Source organism: Sus scrofa, chromosome 14 (genome assembly GCF_054392235.1).
Source record: "Sus scrofa isolate SSC_HxYL_T2T_F1_AM1 chromosome 14, Sscrofa_HxYL_maternal_Yorkshire_Landrace_v2.0, whole genome shotgun sequence".
NCBI classification, from domain to species: domain Eukaryota; kingdom Metazoa; phylum Chordata; class Mammalia; order Artiodactyla; family Suidae; genus Sus; species Sus scrofa.
The window spans coordinates 129,065,410-129,087,387 of NC_139396.1; the positions used below are offsets into that span (position 1 = coordinate 129,065,410).

Consider the following 21,978-nt stretch of genomic DNA (forward strand, 5'->3'; position numbering starts at 1 on the left):
AGGCTCACAGTTGTATGTTTAAGAAGAGAAGGCATCATGGCTCTGGTTGTGGTCCTGGTGCCCTGTCTCTCCTGTCAGCTTCTCCTCCCACTCTGGAAACAGAGCTCTGGGAAGGGGAAGCTCCCACCTGGCCCCACTCCTCTCCCAATTCTTGGAACTAGTCTAGAGTTAGATGTTAAGAACATTGGCAAGTCCTTAGCCAATGTAACTAAGTTTTGTGCTCCTTTGTTGTGTTGCAAAGGGTAATTAAATTAAGCCCAACTCTAAAACTAATATATATTCTTGGAAGCGAGGTGTCAGAAATAGGTCATTTTGAAGCAAATTACTCCCTGCAAAATTTGATATTTCTCTTGGCTTTTCAGGCCAGTCATTGTCATAAATAGAGGAATGAAATAATGTGCTTTGTGTATAGAGCAACATTTAGGTCTCTATAAGGTAGAATCAAGATATTGAAGTGGCAGAAGTTGGGATTGTTGGTTCCTTTCTTTGTTTCATAGCCATTTGCTATGACTTTGCACTGAAGCTAAAAAGTAAGTGACGTGTTTGGTGCGTAGAGATTTCCTTAGAGAAGCCAGGTCCTATGTAAGTTGTGTGTTTTCTTCAGGTGAAAGATGTGATGAGTCAGGGTCCAGGTGGTGGTCAGAGCATTCATTTGGATTCTGCAGGAAGCTGCTGTCTGGACCCTAGGAATGCTACAGAATGGACAATATTATTCTTGCATGAGATGCTGCATGTCCTGGCACTGCCTCTATGACGCTTGTTCTCTTTTTGTCCGGGTAATACTAGCAGATCTCAAACTAGGCTGCACATTTGAATTATCTGATTTTGTTGAGTTTTTACTTTTATTTTTTTTTAGGGCTGTACCAGCTTGGAATCTTCTGTATAGTAAGCATGGAATGCTAAAAATGAAATAGAATTCCCTGACCTCAGTTTCCTTATTTATAAGTGGAGCAAATAAACCAGCTAAAGGTGCTGATTATTCAGGGAATTGCCTGGCACATCACAGGACATCCATAAGTGGGAGCTCTAATAATTAATATCATATTTATGTATTAAGTTCAGAAATATTTGAGGCTGTAAGTGGCAGAATAAAAACATAATAGTAGCATGATAATACATTCTGCATCAGGTACAATATATTATCAAATATTTATTTTTTATTTTTTTGCCATTATGCACATCTCCATTCCCAGCTCTCAAACATCTGTGGCCCTCTCAAACATCTGTAGGATCCAGATAGCAGAGGAGTAAGATGTGATATTCACCTTCTCTCACAAACACATCAAAAAAACCATCTACATGTAGAACGATTTGCACAGAACATCTACTGAACACTGGCAGAAGACCTTAAACCTCAAAGAAAGGGGAAGAAACACTCCATCTAACTGGGGAGAACAAATGAAGAACAGAGAGAGAGGGAGAGAGAGAGAGAAAGGAATCAGGACAGGACTAAAACTCCTGAGAGGGAGCTGTGAAAGAGGAAAGGAACCCACACCCTGGGAAGCCACCTGACTAATGGGGAGATCAGCCAAGATGGAGGGACCTTGAAGCCTCCAAGAAAAGTGCAGCAGCTGAACTGAGGAAGGCAATGCCGACAGAGAGCTGCACAGATGGTCAGTACCACCTCCAAGGACACCACAGCTTGAGACAGGTGGCAGGGGCCTGGGTGCTGAGACTCAGGCTGAGGAGGTCAGTTCTGGGGACAGGACTAGGGTTGGCTGTGTGGAGACAATATGTGGGGCTAGGGAGTGGTGTGCCAAGGGCTAGGAGATTGGAGTGCCAGAGCTGAGGGAACCTGGGAGTTGGTCTGGGCCCACATCAGAAGCAAAGTGCCATTGTTGGGGAAGGCTGGAGGAGGAGAGGCAGCTTTCCATAGGAATATCCTTCAGTGTGCATGTGTGGATTCTTGGAGGGCAGGGCTATGGGCACTAATGTGCCTCCTACACGGGCTATTGGCAATGGGCCCTCTTGGGTGGGCTCAGGGTGGCAGCGCCTCCTGCATGGGCTAAGTGTGATGGCACACCTCTTGCGTGGTCTATGGGTAGTGGGGGCAATCTCACTGCTAGGAGTCTGTGAATAGCCACGAGCTACAGCCCCAGAGGTTGCCACAGAGGAGGACTCTGCAACTGAGCACCACCTGGTAGTACTCTCACTCCCCTGGGAATGCACACGGCCTGCTGCTGCCACTGCCAAATGCTCCAGGCACCTTCTACACCTGCCTGAGGATAACTGCCACTTTCCAGGGCCCTGAAACTAGGAGCAGCCTGTGCCACCTGCCATGGGTTCTTGGCAATATCAATGGCCCAGCAACTAGACGCTTGCTACTAGTCTGGCCTGGTGGCTCCATCTCCTTAGAAGCACACACAGCACCCTATGAAGGGGTTAACAGCCTGCACACACTAAGGAAAGAGACAGCAAGCATCCAAACCAGAAGCATTCCTTATACCAAAAATAAAGAGGAAGCCTTCACAAAATACCCAGGGGTGCTCTCACATATAAAAAGCCTTCCAAGCCTACGGGAGCTGTTTTCTCTAAACTCCCAGAATGAGAAAAATATAAGCAACGTGAAGAAGCTCAGGAACCATTTCTAGTTAAAAGAACAGAAGAGTTCCCCCTTGACAGAGCAAACAATGAAGCAGACACAGACCTCTGCAATCTAACAGACACCAAGTTCAAAAAGGAGACAGTGAAAATACTGAAGAAATTAGAATGAAAACAAAGCAATTAAGAGTGTATATGAACAGTAATGCGGATTACTATAGAAAGGAACTAGAACACACAATGAGGAGCCAGCCAACATGAGAAAGTTCATTTGCAGAGACACAAGCTGAGGGAAAGGCCCTGAAGAGCAGAATGAATAATGCAGACGTGGAAGATGGAATCCTGGAAATCACCCAATCAGGACAGCAGACAGAAAAACAAATGAAAACACATGAAAGCAGCACAGAGGTCTATGGGACAAGATAAAGCTGGCCAATCTACACATAATAGGGATTCCAGAAGGAGAAGAGAAAGCAAAGGGTATTGAAAATATATTTGAAGAAATTATGGCTGAAAACCATCTAAATCTGGAGGAAGCAGATATCAAGATACAGGAAGAAGAGAGGGCTCCAGATAAGTTGACCTCAAATAGACCCACACCAAGGCATATTATCATAAAAATGGCAAAAGTTAAAGGAGTCTAAAGGCAGCAAGAGAAAAACAAAGAGTTATTTTTAAGGGAACTACCCCCCCATTAAGGCTATCAGCTCTTTTCTTTCAAGAAAAACTACAGGCCAGAGAGAGTGGCAAGATATATTCAGATCACAAAAAGGGAAAAATTTGCAGCCTAACATGCTCTTGCCAGAAATAATATCATTTAAAATAGAGGAATTTCTCCAACAAACAAAATCCAAAAGAGCAAAGCAATCCTAAACCTATTCTAAAAGAAACACTGAAAGGACTCCTCTAAATAAAAAGAGAACTAACTAAGAAGAAATAGGATGGAGGAAACCACAATTGGAAAGGAATCACTTAAATAAGCCAGTATACAGATCTAAAAAGAAAAAAACAAAGAAAAACAAACCTGCTGTAAAAGTGACAATAAACTCAAGGAACAGCAAGGGGATAAACATGAAGAAGTTAACAAAGTCATTAAACATGGGAAAAGAATGTAAGAAAATATAAACTCTTTTTTAAACAATCTGTTTGACCCTATATGACCATCAGGCTAAAGCAAACATATATGGGAAGGAATTAGCATACCTGGAATGAAAACCAAACAATACATTCAGTAAAACTAAAGAGAGTACACAAGCATAAAATAAAAGGAAATCGTACAACCAAAAATAGAAAGGAACAAAGGAGTAACATAGAATCAACTGGAAAACAAGGTTTAAAATGGCAATAAATACATATTTATCAAGAATTACCTTAATGTCAATGGACTGAATGCTCCAGTCAAAAGACAAGATTGGGAGGCTGGATAAAAGCACAAGAGCCTGAATGTGCTGCCTACTCACCTTAGAGCAAAGGACACATATCAATTGAAAGTGAAGGGATGGGAAAAGATATTACCTGCGAATGGAAAAGAGAAGAAAGCAGGAGTTGCAATACTCATATCAGACAATATATACTTTAAAACAAAGGCCATACAGAAATACAAAGAAGGACAATATTTAATGTCCTTCAAAGGATCCACTCAAGAAGACACTACTATATTCGTCAATATATGTGCCCCTAATACAGGAGCACTCAAATACACACAACAAATACTAACAGATGGAAAAGGAGAACTTGATGGGAATATAATAATACTAGGAGACTATAACACCCCACTCACATCAATGGACAAATCCTCCAGACAGAAAATCAACAAGGCAACAGAGATCCTAAATGACACAGCAGAAAGTGTAGGCATAATTGATCCTTTCAGGACATTACATTGAAGAAAATCAGAATGTCCATTCTTTTCAAGTGCACATGGAACATTCTCAAGGACTGACCATATACTGGGGCACAAAACTAACCTTGATAAATTTAAGAGTATAGAAATTATTTCAAGTAACTTCTCTGACCACAATGGTGTGAAACTAGAAGTCAACCACAGGAAAAAGAAATGAGAAAAACCACCCACATGAGGACCAACCAACAAGCTACTAAAAAACCAATGGGATAACAAGGAAATCAAAAGGGAAATTAAAAAATATCTTGAGAGGAATGGTAACAAAAACACAACCATTCCAAATCCATGGATGCCTCAAAAAGAGTTCTGAGAGGGAAGTTCATAGCAGTACAGGTCTTCCTCAAAGAGAAGAAAAATCTTAAATCAACAACTTAACCTACCACCTAAAAGAATTAGAAAAAAACAAACAAACAAAACCTCAAGTTGGCAGAGGAATGAAATCAAGAAGATCAGAGTAAATTGATAAAAGAGAGATTCAAAAAATGATAGAAAAAGATAAATACAACCAAGATCTGGTTCTTTGAAAGGGTAAACAAATTTGACAAACCTCTGGCCAGACTTCCTAAGAATAGAAGAGAAACAATTCAAACAAAAGAAGCATTAAAGAAGGAGACATCTCAATGGATACTGCAGAAATACAAAAAACCATAAGAGAACACTATGAACAATTATATGCCAACAAATTTGACAACCAGGAAGAAATGGACAACATTCTAAAGACATGCAGGCTGCCAAAACTGAATCAGGAAGGAACAGATCAATTGAACAGACTGATCACTAGAAATTAAATTGTGTATGTCATAAAAACACTCCCTACAAACAAAAGTCCAGGACCAGACGGCTTCACAGGCGAATTCTACCAAACATACAAAGAAGAACTTATACCCATTTTTTAAAAAAACTTTTCCAAAAGGTTGAAGAACATGGAACCCTCCCAGAGGCATTCTATAAAGCCACCATCACCCTGATACCAAAACTGGACAAAGATACTGCCAAACAAGAAAACCATAGGCCAATATCTTTGATGAATATAGATGCAAATATTCTCAACACAATTTTAACCAACTGAATCCAACAACATATAAAAAAGATCATACACCATGACCAAATGGGGTTCACCTCAAGTTCATAGGGATGATTCAACATATGCATATCAATTAATGTCCTATACCACCTTAACAAACAAAACCACATGATCATCCCAAGAGGTGAAGAAAAAGCACTTGACAAAATCCAACATCCATTCATGAGAAAAACTCTTACCAAAGTGGGTATAAATGGAGAAAAGCAGAAAGCCTTCCTGCTTGAATCTGTAACAAGACAGGGATGCCCACTCACACCACTTTTATTCAGCATAGGATTGGAAGTCCTAGCCACAGCAATCAGACCAACGAGAGAAATAAAATGTATTCAGATTGGAAGAGAAGAGGTAAAACTGTCACTCTATGCAGATGATATGATAACTATCTATAGAAAACACTAAGTACACACAAAAACTACCTGAACTGATCAATGAATTCAACAGAGTAGCAGGGTACAAGATTACCACTCAGAAATTGGTTGCATTTCTGTTTACTGACAATGAAATATTAGGAAAGGAATATAAAAATGCAATACTTTTTAAAGCCACACCCCCAAAATTAAATGCCTAGGAATAAACCTGACTAAGGAGGTGAAAGACGTACATGCTGAGAAGTATGAAACATGAATCAAGGAAATTAAAGAGGATTCATCAAAATGGAAAGATATTCCATGCTCCTGGATTGGAAGAATTCATATCATTAAAGTGGCCATACTCCCCAAAGCAACCTAGAAATTCGATATGCAATCCCTATCAAATTACCCATGCCATTTTCACAGAACTAGAACAAACTAAAAATTTTTATGGAACCATAAAAGACCCAGAATTGCCAAAACAATCCTGAGGGGAAAAAAACCAAGCAGGAGGCATAACTTTCCCAGGCTTCAGACAATATTACAAAGCTATAGTAATCAAGACTGTGTGGTATTGGTCCAAAAACAGACATACAGATAAATGGAAGAGAATTAGAGAACCCAGAAGTAAACCCAGACACCTATGGTCAATGAAGCTTTGACCAAGGAGGGAAGAATATAAAATTGGAAAAAGAGAGTCTCTTCAGCCAGTGGTGCTGGGAAAACTGGACAGCTGCATGTAAGTCAGCAAAACTAGAACACACCCTCACACCATACACAAAAATAAACTCAAAGTAGCTTAACGACTTAAACATAAGGCAAGACACCATCAAACTCCTAGAAGAGAACACAGGCAAAACATTCTCTGACATCAACCTTACAAATTTTTTCTTAGGTCAGTCTCCCAGGGCAAGAGAAATAAACACAAAAATAAACCAATGGGACCTGATCAAACGGACAAGCTTTTGGAAACAAAGGAAAGCATAAAAAAAAAGACAACCTATGGAATGGGAGAAAACACTTTCAATCAATGCAACTGACAAGGGCTTAGTCTCCAAAATGTGCCAACAGCTCCTATGACTCAACAGCAAAAAGAACCAACAACCCAATTGAAAAATGGGCAGAAAACCCAAATAGACTTTTCTCCAAAGAACATATATGGATGGCCAACAGGCACATGAAAAAATGCTCACCATCACTAATCATTACAGAGACGCGATTCAAAACTACAGTGAGGTACCACTTCACACCACTCAGAATGGCAATCATTGGTAAGTCTGTAACTAACAAATGTTGGTGTGGGTGTAGAGAAAAGGGAACTCTCCTACACTGTTAGTAGGAATGTAAATTGGTACAACCACTATGGAAAACAGTATGGAGGTGCTTCAGAAAACTAAATATAGGACTACGATATGATCCAGCTGCCCCACTCCTGAGCTTATATCCAGACAAAACTTTCATTCCCAAAGATACATGCACCCCTGTCTTCATAGCAGCACTATTCACAATAGCCAACACATGGAAACAATCTAAATGTCCAACCACAGATGAATGGGTTAAGACAGTGTGGTTTATATACACACTGGGATACTACTCGGCCATGAAAAGAACAATGCAGCAACACAGAAGGAACTAGAGACTCTCATACAGAGTGAAGTAATGAGAAAGAGAAATGCAAATGCCATATGATATCCCTGATATCCGAATCTAACATATGGCATAAATGAACCTATCTACAGAAAAGAAACAAACTCATGGACTTGGAGAACAGACGAGTGGTTTCCAAGGAGGAGGGGATAAGGACCAGGATAGACTGGGAGTTTGGTATTACTAGATGTAAACTCTTGCATTTGGAATGGATAGGCAATGAGGTCCTTTCCAGGCAACTATATCTAATCCCTTGTGATGGAACATGATGGAGGATAATGTGTGAAAAATATTGTGTGTGTGTATATATATGATATATGAATGGGTCACTTCTGTACAGCAGAAATTGACAGAACACTATAAATCAACTAGAATAAAAAATTTATTAACAAATTTAAAAAAAAAAAAAAAACTGTGGTCCGTGTACACTCTATATTTTGGCATGAAGCCTACCATGGTGTTGCGTGGATATGAAGCAGTGAAGGAAGCTCTGATTGATCTGGGAGAGGGGTTTTCCCGAAGAGGCAGTCTCCCAGTTCTTGCAAGAGCTGCTAAAGGATGTGGTGGGTGTGCCTGTGTGCATGTTCAGCACTGGAAATAGGGTAGGGGGGATGAAATATGGGACTTTGAAGTGTTTCCCTCTCCCATGCCCCAACAGAGCTTGGTCCACCTGCAAGGCTGACAAGTGTCAGCTGGCTCACTTCTTCCCTAGGACCTCCCTCCTAGTCTCTGAATCCTCTCTTTTTAAGACTCATATTTAGCAATGCAAAGACATGGAAGGAAAGCTGATGCTTCTCCCTCATGATGCTGAGGCATTTGGGGATGGGGAAGAGGAACATTAACGACCGAGTTCAGGAGGAAGCCTGCTGCCATGTGGAGGAGTTGAGAAAAATCAATGGTGGGTGACTCTGTTCTCTAATTCTGACCTTAACGCATTGCTCTCTCTCCAATGATGTCCTTAGAACCATTTCCAGGGCTGCCACATCTTTCAGGTCAGTTATGGTTTTCAGCCTTAAAAAGGAGGAAGAAAAGAGAGCCAAGGGAGCTTTTGTGTAGCTGTGCCTTTTGAGTGTTTACACCCAAGATGGTGCACACAGTGTGAGTATAAATGCCATTTAATCATTCTCTATGCTGAACCTTGTTTGCGTTCAAGTCAAAAACATGAAGAATAGTTTTGAGTCATTTCCTGAAAGAGTTGGAGCATGATGTTTTTCCTGTAGCATAAATGCATGCTGTCTATTCCAGAGCAATTCACCAGGGAATACTTGTTACTTGGACAGAGTGGGAATGAACCTTGTGGGGCATGAAACAAATGACATCTGTGTTCACTTAAGTGAAATGTATTTGCATATTCCGTCTCAGACGTGTCTGAGAGTTGCTTCCAGGGCCCATGCCTACAGTCCTGGCAGATCATAATGATGCCCATGGTTTTAACCATTTAGTGATATCTCATTTCAATTCCCATAAATTATGATTTCTCTTTAAAGGCAGCACTATTTAAAAAATATCTTTATTGTGTATTTGCCTTGACTGTTGAACTTTTTCCATTGTAATTTTCCTGTTTCAGTTTTGGCCTCTCCTTTTGCCTTAGAGAAGTCTCTTTAACATTTCTTCTGAAGCCAGTTTGATGGTGCTATATCCTTCTCTCTCTGCTTGTCTGTAAAATTGTTGCTCTCTCCCTCAGTTCTGAATGAGAGCCTCACTGGGCAGAGAATTATTGATTGTTGGATCTGCCTTTCCATCCCTTTAAAAATATCATGCCACTCTCTTGTGCCCTGAGGGGTTTCTGTCGAAAAGTCAGCCAGTAGCCTTAGGGGAGTTCCTTTGTGTGTAATTTGTTACTCTTCCCTTGCTGCACTTAATTTTCTCTCCTTATCTTTTTCTGACATTTTAATGACAATGTATCTTGGTTTGTTCCTCTTTAGTTTGACAAGTTTGGGCTTACCAATGCTCTCTGCACTTGGATGTCTGCTACTGATCCCAGAAGAGGGAACTTTTCAGCTCCTGTGTCTTCAAATATGTATTCTGCTCCTTTACCTCTCTCTTCTCCTTCTGGGACCACTGTAATATGAATGTTAGTATGATTGTTGGTGTCAGAGGTCTCTTTTCCTTCTTTTTTCTCTTCGTTGTCAGTAATGTCTACTACTCTGTCTTCCAGCTCACTGACGTGTTCCTCTCTTTCATTTAGGCTACTCATGCTTCCTTCTAGGTTTTTTTTCATGTCAGTTTTTATAGTCTTCATATCCTGTTTTCTTCTTCTTTATATTTTCTAACTCTTTGTTAAAAACCACTAACTTCTTGCTCCATGTATCCATTCTTTGCCCAAGTTCTTTCATCATCTTTATGATCATTACCCTAAACTCATTCTTGGTTAGATGACTTATCTCTACTTCACTTAGTTATTCCTCTGTGGTTTTATCTTTTTGCATCATTTGGTGCATGTTCTTCTGTTGCCTTATTTTTCCTACCTTGTTGCTTTTATGTCAATTTATCTGGTAGATTGCATGTATTTCTTTTTTTTTTATTATTTTCCCACTGTACAGCAAGGGGGTCAGGTCATCCTTAGATGTATACATTGCAGTTACAGTTTTTTTCCCCCACCCTTTCTTCTATTGCGACGTGAGTATCTAGACATAGTTCTCAATGCTATTCAGCAGGATCTCCTTGTAAATCTATTCTAGGTTGTGTCTGATAAGCCCAAGCTCCCGATCCCTCCCACTCCCTCCCCCTCCCATCAGGCAACCACAAGTCTCTTCTCCAAGTCCATGATTTTCTTGTCTGAGGAGATGTTCATTTGTGCTGGATATTCGATTCCAGTTATAAGTGATATCATATGGTATTTGTCTTTGTCTTTCTGGCTCATTTCACTCAGGATGAGATTCTCTAGTTCCATCCATGTTGCTGCAAATGGCATTATGTCATCCTTTTTTATGGCTGAGTAGTATTCCATTGTGTATATATACCAAATCTTTCAAATCCAATCATCTGTCGATGGACATTTGGATTGTTTCCACATCCTGGCTATTGTGAATAGGGCTGCAATGAACATGCGGGTGCATGTGTCTCTTTTAAGTAGAGCTTTGTCCGGATAGATGCCCAAGAGTGGGATTGCAGGGTCATATGGAAGTTCTATGTATAGATTTCTAAGGGATCTCCAAACTGTTCTCCATAGTGGCTGTACCAGTTTACATTCCCACCAGCAGTGCAGGAGGGTTCCCTTTTCTCCACAGCCCCTCCAGCACTTGTTATTTGTGGATTAATTAATGAGGGCCATTCTGACTGGTGTGAGGTGGTATCTCATGGTAGTTTTGATTTGCATTTCTCTTATACTCAGCGATGTTGAGCATTTTTTCATGTGTTTGTTGGCCATCTGTATATCTTCTTTGGAGAAATGTCTATTCAGGTCTTTTGCCCATTTTTCCATTGATTGATTGGTTTTTTTGCTGTTGAGTTGTATAAGTTGCTTGTATATTCTAGAGATTAAGTCCTTGTCGTTTGCATCATTTGAAACTATTTTCTCCCACTCTGTAAGTTGTCTTTTTGTTTTCTTTTTGGTTGCCTTTGCTGTGCAAAAGCTTTTCAGTTTGATGAGGTCCCATGGGTTTATTTTTGCTCTAATTTCTATTGCTTTGGGAGACTGCCCTGAGAAAATATTCATGATGTTGATGTCAGAGAGTGTTTTGCCTATGTTTTCTTCTAGGAGTTTGATGGTGTCCTGTCGTATATTTAAGTCTTTCAGCCATTTGGAGTTTCTTTTTGTGCATGGTGTGAGGGTGTGTTCTAGTTTCATTGCTTTGCATGCAGCTGTCCAGGTTTCCCAGCAATGCTTGCTGAATAGACTGTGTTTTTCCCATTTGATGTTCTTGCCTCCCTTGTCAAAGATTAATTGACCATAGGTGTCAGGGTTTATTTCTGGGTTCTCTCTTCTGTTCCATTGGTCTGTCTGTCTGTTTTGGTACCAGTACCACACTGTTTTGATGACTGTGGCTTTGTAGTATTTCTTGACGTCTGGGAGAGTGATGCCTCCTTCTTGGTTTTTGTTTCTCAGGATTGCTTTGGCGATTCTGGGTCTTTTGTGGTTCCATATAAATGTTTGGATTGTTTGTTCTAGTTCTGTGAACAATGTCATGGGTTATTTGATAGGGATTGCATTGAATCTGTAGATTGCTTTGGGTAGGATGGCCATTTTCACAATATTGATTTTCCCAATCCAGGAACATGGAATATCTTCCCATTTCTTTACATCTTCTTTGATTTCTTTGATTAAGGTTTTATAGTTCTTGGCATATAGGTCCTTTACCTCTTTGGTCAGGTGTATTCCGAGGTATTTGATTTTGTGAGGTACAATTTTAAAAGGTATCATATTTTTGTATTCCTTTTCTAATGTTTCATTGCTGGTATACAGAAATGCAACTGACTTCTGAATGTTAATCTTATATCCTGCTACTTTGCTGAATTTATGAATCAGTTCAAGTAGTTTTGGGGTTGAGTCCTTAGGGTTTTCTAGGTATAGTATCATATCATCTGCATACAGTGACAGTTTGATCTCTTCTCTTCCTATATGGATGCCTTTTATTTCTTTTGTTTGTCTAATTGCTGTGGCCAGGACTTCCAAAACGATGTTGAAGAGCAGTGGTGAGAGTGGGCATCCCTGTCTTGTTCCAGATTTGAGTGAGAAGGCTTTCAGTTTTTCCCCATTGAGGATTATATTTGCTCTGGGTTTGTCATAAATGGCTTTGATTATACTCAGGAATTTTCCGTCTATACCCACTTTGGCGAGGGTCTTAATCATGAATGGATGTTGAACTTTGTCAAATGCTTTTTCTGCGTCTATTGAGATGATCATATGATTTTTGACCTTTTTTTTGTTAATGTGGTGTATGATGCTGATTGATTTGCGTATGTTGAACCATCCTTGTGAACCTGGGATGAACCCAACCTGGTCATGGTGTATAATTTTTTTGGTATGTTGTTGGATTCGGTTGGCTAAGATTTTGTTGAGAATTTTTGCATCTATATTCATCAATGATATTGGGCGATAGTTTTCTTTTTTGGTGGTATCTCTGTCTGGTTTTGGAATGAGGGTGATGGTGGCCTCATAGAATGTCTTTGGGAGTATTCCTTCTTCTTCAACCTTTTGAAAGAGTTTAAGGAGGATGGGCACCAATTCCTCTTTATATGTTTGGTAAAATTCACCTGTGAAGCCATCTGGTCCTGGACTTTTATTTGTAGGGAGTGATTTTATGATCTCTTCAATTTCATTTCTAGTGATCGGTCTGTTCAGTTGGTCTGTTTCTGCTTGATTCAGTTTTGGCAAGCTGTAAGAGTATAGAAAATTGTCCATTTCTTCCAGATTGTCAAACTTGTTGCCATACAGTTGTTCATAGTATTCTCTTATGGTTTTTTTGTATTTCTGCTGTATCCGTTGTGATTTCTCCTTTTCATTTATAATTTTGGTGATTTGGGTTCTTTCCCTCCTCTTTTTAGTGAGTCTGGCCAGGGGTTTGTCAATTTTGTTCACCTTTTCAAAGAACCAGCTCTTGGTTTTATTAATTTTCTCTATTGTTTTTTGAGTCTATTTTATTGATTTCTTCTTTGATCTTTATAATTTCCTTCCTTCTGCTGACTTTAGGACTTCTTTGTTCTTCTTTTTCTAATTCGTTTAGGTGGAGGGTTAAGTTGTCCATTTGGGATCTTTCTTCTTTTTTGAGAAAGGCCTGGATTGCTATAAATTTCCCTCTGAGCACTGCTTTCGCAGCATCCCATAGATTTTGAGAGGTTGTGTCTTCATTATCATTTGTTTCAAGGTAGTTTTTAATTTCCTTTTTGATTTCCTCATTGACCCATTGGTTTTTTAGTAGCATTGTGTTGAGTCTCCATGGAGTAGGTTTTTTCTCTTTCCTTTTCCCATGGTTGATTTCTAATTTCATGGCATTGTGGTCAGAGAAGATACTTGAGATAATTTCTACGCTCCTAAATTTATTGAGGTTAGCTTTGTGTCCCAATATGTGGTCGATTCTTGAGAATGTTCCATGAGCATTTGAGAAGAATGTGTATTCTGCTTTTTTTGGATGTAGTGTCCTGAAGATATCAATGAAGTCTAACTTTTCTATTGTTTCCTTTAGGATCTCTGTTGCTTTATTGGTTTTCTGTCTAGAGGATCTGTCCATTGATGTGAGGGGGGTATTTAGGTCTCCTACTATGATTGTATTCTCATCAATATCTCCCTTTATGTCTGTTAATATTTGTTGTATGTATCTGGGTGCTCCTGTATTTGGGGCATATATGTTAACAATAGTAACATCCTCTCCTTGGATGGATCCCTTAATCATTAAATAGTGTCCTTCTTTGTCTTTCTTTATGTCTTTTGTTTTAAAGTCTATTTTGTCTGATAGGAGCGTTGCGACTCCTGCTTTTCTGTCATGTCTATTGGCGTGAAATATTTTTCCCCACCCTTTCACTTTCAATCTATATGTATCTTTTGTCCTAAGGTGAGTTTCTTGTAGGCAACATATGGAAGGTTTTTGCCTTTTTATCCACTCAGACACTCTGTGTCTTTTGATTGGGGCATTCAGTCCATTGACATTTAAGGTGATAATTGATAGATGATTATTTATTGCCATTTGAACCTCGTGTTCCAGTTGATTCTATGGTTCTCCATTTTTTTTTTTTTTGGATGGTCTCCTGTTATTATCTGCTTGAGTGTTTTTTTTTTCATTTTTTGCAAATGCAATATTTGGTTTTGGCTTGTGGTTGCCCTGTCTTTTAAGTGTGCTAACCCCTTCCCATAAATGTGTGTTTTACCCTGATGGTCCTGTAAGTTCAAACACTTCATTACTATATTAAAATTAAGAAGAGAGACATACATATAAACAAAAAGGGTTATTTACCTCCTGACATCCCTTGCCCACATTTTATGGTTTTGATGACTCTTTTTTATTTTTTTCTTTTTAATTTTATTTTGTTTGAAGCATGTGCATGATTAAATCTGTATGCTGGCTTATTTGAGTGACTGCTCTCTGATTGCAGTTTCCTCAGTCCTAGTTCTTCCTCTTCTTCTTCTTTTTTTTTTTTCTTTTCTTTTTTCTTCCCTTTCCTTCCTTTCTTTTTGGTTTAGAGAAGCCCTTTCAATATTTCCTTTAACCTGGGTTTTGTGTTGCTGTATTCTTTAAGTTTTTGTTTGTTGGGAAAAATTTTTATTTCCCCTTCTATTTTAAATGATATTCTTGCTGGATAGAGTATTCTAGGTTGCATATTTTTTCCTGTGAGCACTTTAAATATCTCTTGCCATTCCCTCCTGGCCTGTATTGTTTCTGTAGAGAAGTCAGCTGATATTCTTATGGGGGTTCCCTTGTAGGTAACATTCTGGTTTTCTCTTGCTGCCTTTAGGATCCTCTCTTTATCACTAACTTTTGCCATTTTTATTATGATGTGTCTTGGTGTGGGTCTGTTTGGGTTCAGTTTGTTTGGGGCCCTCTGTGCTTCTTGTATCTTGAATCCAGTATCCTTTAGATTTGGGAAGTTTCCATCGATAATTTCTTCAAATATATTTTCCATTCCCTTATCTTTTTCTACTCCTTCTGGAATTCCTATTATGCGTAGATTGGCCCGCTTTATATTATCCCATAGGTCTCTTATATTGCTTTCCAGTTTTTTGATTCGGTTTTCTGTCTGTTGACCAGATTGAGTGATTTCCATTATTCTATCTTCCATATCACTGATTCGTTCTTCTGCATTATTCATTCTGGTTTTTACTGCCCCTAGTTCAGTTTGCATCTCTGCAAATGAATGTTCTCGTTTTTCTTGGCTCCTCCTTATATTTTCTAGTTCCTTTCTGAGGGTATCTGCATTACTGTTCATATCTTCTCTTAATTCCTTCAGTATTTTCAGTATTTCTCTTTTGAACTCCAGGTCTGTCAGACTGCCGAGATCTGTTTCATTGTTGACTGTTTGAGGTGAGTTCTCCTGTTGGTTTGACTGGGGGTGGTTTCTCAGCTTCTTCATCTTGCTTGTTGTTTTCTTTCTCCTGAGGGAGTTGTACTGCCCGTGATCGGGCAGTGTTTGCCTTGTCACTGCCGTGGAATATTTCCTGAGGGCTGGCGTTGTTGGTCAATCTTTTTTGAGGCAGTGTGGTTTTTCTGGAGTTTTGATGGGGCTAACAGTGTTTCTTTGAAGCAAAGGAGGGCTTCCTGAGGGCATACAGGACTGAGAGGTCCACACCACGATGGTAGCAGATTTCACTTGGTCATGCAGAGCTTGCTCTGGTGTTTTTAGGCTGTGGGGTTCTTGCAGGGGGTTGGCGGTGTTGGGCAGCTGCTCTTTAGGGGTGCATCACCCCCTGGGGGCTGGAGCAGCTATCTGGGGCACTGAGAACTTGGGAGGCTCTTCCCTAGGGCAGCCCAACTCAGAAGGACAGCCTGAGAATGTAGGCGGATCTTTTCACAGTCTGGCTGAGCTTGTTGCAGCTTTTCTGGGCTGCAGGGGGTCCTGCCTGGAGCTGGCAGTCCTATGCAGCTGGTCCACTAGAGCATCCCCTGGGGGCTTGGGCGGGTAGCAGGGCCGTTGGAAACTGAAGAGGCTCCTCCCCGGGGCAACCCGACTCAGAAAAACCGTCCGAGAATTAGGCCGATCTATTCACAGCCTGGCTAAGCTTGTTCTAGCTTTTCTGGGCTGCAGGCCTTTTCTCGGGGGCTGGTGGTGTTTGGTGCTGCTCTGCAGAAGTGTAGCCCCTCCAAAGGGCAAGCAGGCCTGTGCAGGGACAGCCCCTGTGGTGGTAGGCTTCAGGCAATTGTTGAGGCCAGCCCTCCTGGATGGCAGGCAGCCCCAGGTCCCTGAGCACGTAGGGCGTGGCGGGGGTGGGGGGAGGGGATGCACTGGGAAGCACAGTTTTCAGCTAGCTAGTGGGCCTGTAAGATTGCTGTGGCGTGGGGGGGTATTCTATGGGGACCCACCCCTTCTTCTCTCCCCTCCCCAGCACGGGCACAGACCAGGCTCTTCTCCCAGGTTCCCTCTGATGTGGCTTTCCCCTTCCCCACCCCTGAAGTATTGCTCCCTTCCTCTTCGACAGCTTTGTTTTCTAGTCTCCCAGGCAGTCTCTGCCCTGTCAACTGGTTTCTAGACCTCCCAAGCAGTTTCCGCTCTGCCCCGCCCCCCTAGCCAGGGGACTAATTTCTGGAGCCGAGGTCTCGGTGCCCAGCCCCCACCCAGGCGGCGCCCCCCGGCCCTTTCTCGGGGACTAACCTTCTGCGGCGAGGTCTCGGTGCCCAGCCCCCCTCCCAGGCGTCCCCCGTCCCTTTCTCAGGAATTAACCTTCGGCGGCGAGGTGTCGGTGCCCAGCCCCCACCCGGCGTCCCCCGGCCCCCTCTCGGGGACTAACCTTCGGCGGCGAGGTCTCGGTGCCCAGCCCCCACCCAGGCGTCTCAATTTTTTGGTGACTGTGCCCGTAGTTCAGATGGTCCGTTGGGTTCTTGATCGGCTTTTCCCTACTCCAACTTACTGCTACAGTCTTCTCTGCATCTGGTGATTCCTCCGGTTCGTTTGATCTTTCGCCCGGTAGGTGACTTTCCAGGGTGCGGAATTCTTTCTCCTCCGCAGTTCCCTTTCGAGAGCCCCCGTCCCGCTCGGATTCACCTTCTCTCACTCTCCTCTTTTCTCCTGTTCTGCCCAGTAATGTAACGAATTTCTTGCCATTATTGGAGTTTAGGTTCCTCTAACAGCGATTGGCTGCTGTTCTGTGCGAGTCATTTATTCTGTAGATGTGCTTTTTTTGTTGTGTTTGTGGGAGAGGGCGAGCGTGTCTTCCTACTCCTCCGCCATCTTGTCCTCCCTGCATGTATTTCTTGATTTTGGAGAAACGGCCTTTTGTAGGAGACATCCAGTGTATCCCAGCAACACACTTCCCTCTCATCACTAGAGCTGTATGCCTCAGGAGTTACCCCTATGTGGGCTGTGTTGTTCCTGTTGTGGTGGTGGGCTGACTGGTGTGGGCAACTGGGTAGTCTTGGTTGGCCCTGGTCAGGTTGGTCAGGTTGGTTGCCTGTAGCCACCCTGTGCAGAGGCTGCCAGTCACTCGTTGGCCAGGCTGAGTCATGAAGTGGTTGATTGTGGAATGCTGAGGCATTTCAGGGATAGTACTGGTTCACTGGTGGACAGAGTCAGGCTTTAAGAGATCCCAGGACTGATCAAGATTCCAGGACTGGAGTTCCCGTCGTGGGGCAGTGGTTAACGAATCCGACTAGGAACCATGAGGTCGCGGGTTCGGTTCCTGCCCTTACTCAGTGGGTTAACGATCCGGCGTGGCCGTGAGCTGTGGTGTAGGTTGCAGACGCAGCTCGGATCCCACGTTGCTGTGGCTCTGGCGTAGGCTGGTGGCTACAGCTCCAATTCAACCCCTAGCCTGGGAACCTCCATATGCCGCGGGAGCGGCCCAAGAAATAGCAACAACAACAACAACAACAAAAAGACAAAAGACGAAAAAAAAAATAAAAAATCTGTAAAAAAAAAAAAAAAAAAAAAAAAAGATTCCAGGACTGATCCAAGAATGCGAAGCCAGGTTCTAGGGAAAGTTCTGTTCCACTGGGAGGCAGAGGCAAGTCCTGGGGTCGGTCTATAGGACCCAGGGATCCCAGATGTTAATCACAGAGGGACATATGGGATTGCTTGTATGTGGGGCTGGTTCCTGACACCAGAGGCTCTGGGTTCTTGGTGTCCTGAAGCTTGTGTTGACCTGCTTGCATGTGGGGCTGGGCTCACCAATCCCTTGTGTCTACCTGCTGGCCTTCAGATAGATGGGTTGGGTGTGTAGTCTGCAGGGCTGTCATAGTCTTGGGGCTGGTGTCTGCCCACTGGTGGATGAGGCTGATCCTGAGCCTAGAGCAGGCCAATGGGTAGAAAAGGCTGAGGCTTAGTGGGTCTCAGGACTGGTGCTGGCCTGCTGATGGATGGGCTGCATCTCAGGGCTGTGGGCGTCTGGTTATTCTATGACTGGCGTCCACTGATGTTACACAGGCTGACCCCAAGTCTAGGGCAGGCTTAACAGTCTACTGATATATGGACTGTGTCTGTGTAGGCTGTCATTGTTCTATAGCTCTTATCCACTTGCTGGTGGGTGAGGCTTGTCCTGAGACTAGAGCAGGGTTGCTGGTGGGCAGGGCTGGGGATTCTTGGAGGGGTGTGTTGAGCTGAGTCCTTAGTTCCTTGGCTGCAGGGCCCAGAGGGTCCTGCATCTAGTGCCTTGCACTGCTGTTTGGAACTGGATCCTGGGCCCTCAGGTGGCAGGGCTGTATACAGGAGTGCCTGTGAGGTCATAGGCTCTTAAGGCAGCCTCTTTGCTGGTGGGTAGGGCTCTGTCCCCACTTGGTTAGTTGCTTTGCTTCAGGTATCTGAGTACTGGTTGTTGGGTGGATGGAGGGGGCTGGGTGCTGATGTTAATCACAGAGGGACTTGGCAGCACCAGCATGCCCATGAACTCCCCAAATGGCTGCCGCCAGAGTTTATGCCTCCAAGGTGAGCTCCAGTTGCCTCCTGCCTCTTGGGGAGACTCTTCAGTATTAGCAGGTCTGTCTGACCCAGGCTCCTTTCAAATTATTGCTTCTGCACTGCATCCCAGAAAATGTGAGATTCTGCCTGTGTCCTTCATGGATGGAGTCTCTATTTCCCTCAATCCTCTGAAAGTACTGAAAATATGCCATCCTGGCCTTCAAAGCCAAACATTCTGGAGGCACGTCCTCCTGTTGCAGGACCGTCATGCTGTGGAGCCCCATAGGGGTTTCAGACATCTCACTCCTTGGGGACAACCTCTGCAATTGAAATTATTCTCCTCCTTGTGGGTTGTCTACCTGGGGGTGTGCTTGACTTCACTATACCACACCTCTGCTCCTCACAGTCTCTTTGTTGTTCTTTCTTTATATCTTTGGTTGTTAGAGATCTTTTCTGGTAGGTTCTGATCTTTTTCATCGATGATTGTTCTGTAAATAATTGTAATTTTGGTGTGCCCGTGAGAGGCGATAAGCTCAGGTCTTCCCGCTTTGCTGTCTTTGCCAGTCTCCTCCCGTGTTTCTTTATCCTTAATTGTTGATAGGCACTTAGGTTGTTTCCACCTCTTGGTTATTGTTAATGTGGGAATGGCGATATCTCTTTGAGATCCTGATTCAGCTCTTTTGGATCAAAATCCAGAAGTAGGATTGCTGGGTAATATGTTAATTCTGTCTTTATTGTTTGAGGAACATCCGCACTGCTTGTCATATTAAATCGTCAGATAGTAAATCATCTGACAATTACTTGTCATAGTAAACTATGTACAGGAACTCAGTTTTCAACTCCCTCATCAGTAGGTGTTATTTTCTTCCTTCCTTCCTCTCTCCCTCCTTCCTTCCTTCTATCTTTCCTTCCTTTCTTCTCTCCTTCCTTCTTTCCTTCTTTCATTTTGATAATGACCATCCTAGTAGATGTGAGGTGATACCTCTTTGCTTTTGATTTGCATTTTTTAATGTGTAGGATAAACCCAGACGCTTATATTTTTGGTTTGTTTTTGGTACTGCAAGCACCTGGTTTAGGCTATGATTGCTAAGGCATTGATTTCAAATTCAAAATGCATCCCCTTCAGATATGGCTATCAAATGAACACAAGACAGCCACAGGACTAGAGAGACTTCCCCCCACTGAGCCTCCTTTTTCTTCATTGATTTTGGTTGTTGGTTAGCATTTTTTTCTTCTTCTGGTCCTTTGTATTCTTACTCTTTCTTTCTCATTTTTAATTTTTTATTAAAGTATAGTTGATTTATACTGTGGTGTCATATGCTGCTGTATAACAAAGCGACCCAACTATATTTATCTATATATAGATATATATACTTTTTCTCAATTATTTTCCATCATGTTCTTTCCAGAGAGATTGAATATAGTTCCTTGTGCTATATATACAGTAGGACCATTGTTTTATCCATTCTAAATGCAATAGTTTGCATCTGCTAACCCCAACCTCCCAGTCCATCCCACTCCCTCCTCACTCCCCCTTGGCAACCACAAGTCTGTTCTCTATGTCTGTGAATCTCTTCCTGTTTTGTAGATAGGTTCATTTTTGCCTTATTTTAGAATCCATAGATGAGTGATATCATGTGGTATTTGTCTTTCTCTTTCTGACTTACTTCACTTAGTATGAGAATGTCTACTTGCATCCATATTGCTGTATTCTCTTTCTTTCTGTATCATGCTTAATTTTCTTCAGGCTTTGTAGACAGGTGATATTCAGCATTGAAAATATTCGTAATTAAATGATATGACAGTGGCCTCATAAACGTTTTCATCATTCACCCTTCAAATCAGCAGGTGCCTTTGTTGGAAAGAGTACAAGAAAAGGCAGTGGGTATGAGTTGAATATTTAAAAAGAAAACAATTTAACTAGCTAGGTTAAAATGGTCTATTCAGATGAAGGTAAAAGTAGTGTGTTGATTTTATACATGTGCAATATTTTATTGCTAAGGAATTTTGTGGAGAGAGATTGATTTAATGTTTCTGACATCATCTTTACCTGTTATCTCAAAGACAGTGTGTTTCATATATATATTGTAATGGTGCATTTAAATTGTTTGTTGTTCTTTTGTGTGTGTGTGTCTTTCTCTGACTTTTTAGGGCCACACCCACAGTATATGGAGGTTCCCAGGCTAGGGGTCTAATTGGAGCTGTTGCTACCAGCCTATGCCAGAGCCACAGCAATGCCAGATCCGAGCCACGTCTGTGACCTACACCGCAGGTCATGGCAACGCTGGATCCTTAACCCACTGAGCGAGGCCAGGGATCTGAACCTGCAACCTCATGGCTCCTAGCTGGATTCACTTCCACTGTGCCACATGGTGGGAACTCCCGATTGTTGAGTATAAAGTAAAATGAACTGGCATAGGTACAGAGTTGGAGTTACACGTCTGTGAGCGTGAATCCTGCACCATTTGCTGAAAACAGTTTTATTCCCACATGAATCATCTTGGCACCTTTGTAAAAATTCAGTTGACTCATAATGTGAGGATTTATTTGTGTGATCTCAAGTCTATTCCAATAATCTATACATCAGTCCTTATCCCAGTAGCACATCATCTGATAGTCTTAATTTCTAGCTTTGTATTGAGTCTTAAAATGGAGAAGCTTGAGTCTTCCAATTTTTTTGTCATTTCTTAAAGATTGTTTTGAGTTTTCTGTATCCCTGAATTTCCAGATAAATTTGAGGATAAACTCATCAATTTCTGCAAAGAAATCATTGGTGAGTTTGATGGGGATCACATGAAATTTGTAGATCAGTTTATGAAGTAATGTTTTTAAAATTGAGATTAAATTCACATAATATGCAGTTAACCTTAAAAGGGTACAATGTACAGTAGTGTTCACTTAGTGGTACTTAGTGCAGACACAAGGTTGTGTGATCTCCAACTCACTTATTTCAAAGTTTTCCCATCACTTTGCAG

General features: G+C 41.9%; 1 pseudogene; it reads left to right on the forward strand.

Moving 5' to 3' along the window:
* Window positions 1–36: 36 nt before the first annotated feature.
* On the forward strand, window positions 37–21,826 carry LOC102163765 (cytochrome P450 2C9-like; annotated as a pseudogene).
* Window positions 21,827–21,978: the final 152 nt, after the last annotated feature.